The sequence below is a fragment of the Nematolebias whitei genome, chromosome 14, assembly GCF_014905685.2.
Source record: "Nematolebias whitei isolate Nwh7 chromosome 14, NemWhi1, whole genome shotgun sequence".
NCBI classification, from domain to species: domain Eukaryota; kingdom Metazoa; phylum Chordata; class Actinopteri; order Cyprinodontiformes; family Rivulidae; genus Nematolebias; species Nematolebias whitei.
Genome location: NC_056511.1, coordinates 11,572,041 through 11,573,157, shown reverse-complemented (window position 1 = coordinate 11,573,157; position 1,117 = coordinate 11,572,041).

The following is a 1,117-nucleotide window of genomic DNA, read 5'->3' as shown; positions in this document are numbered from 1 at the left end:
CACACACACACACACACACACACACACACACACACACACACACACACTAAATGGACAATAGATGAAAGCTCCACTTAGAGAGACTGTAAACACACAGAGATTGAACAAAGAGTGTCTTTCAGAGGATTATAATCATCTCCTCTACCATCTCTCTTGTCACAAACTGTTTGCAAAACACTGCCGAGTACACAAGTCTTACCAAGTCAACAAAAGGCTAAAGCCTTCATTCTTCATCAAAAAGAATATCCACAGTCAGAGTGGGAAACTGCTGCCTCTCTGCAACTATAGCTGCCTCAACAGTGTTGACTGAAGTTTGAAGTTTCTGACCATATCCTCCCACACTGCCCGAGGAAAGAAAATTCAGTTCTGATTAAAAACACACAACTCCTTGAAAAAAGTTATCTTTCGAGGCCCTTCTACTATTGATTGTAACGTAATGCATACAGGAAACAAAAACAAAAAAAAATACAGGAAAAAGGGATGAAAGAGCATATGCACAGAAAAAGTTTTCACACTTTTACTTTGAGCTCAGAAATTAAACTGATGAAAAGAAGGAAGCTCATTAACTGTGGGGACGATGATTTAAGTTACAATTTACTTGCTTGGACTGTGGTTGGAACAAAAACAGTTTTGTTCAAGTACTGGTAAAGATGGCAGCAATTCTGCAGGTTTTTTTGTGCAATATTTAAATTTCAACATTAGACCTGGCAGTCACAAATATGTGCAAAATCATTAAAAGAGTCTAAATTAGCTATTTAAGGGCAAACCTGTAAAAAAAAGGCCAGTTCTATAAAAACTTGTTTTTGTTTACCAAAAAGAAGGTTTTGGATTTCTGCTGAATGAATCACAGAAATCCAAATGCGATGAAAAAAGCCTAAATAATCACTTGCCAGATTTGACACCGACTTTGTTCAAGGCCCTGTGCAGAAGGAAACGAGCTTTCACAGTTGAGGTTTGGGATTTTAAGTGATCAAATTTTGTTAAATAAATCCTTCTTACCATAAAAACATGCAAAAATAGATAAGATACTTTACTGTGAAGCATTTAGCATTTGTATTTGACATGTTTTGGCTGCAAGGATTTTGGCTTCAATCAGTAGTTAAATTGTTGTATATAT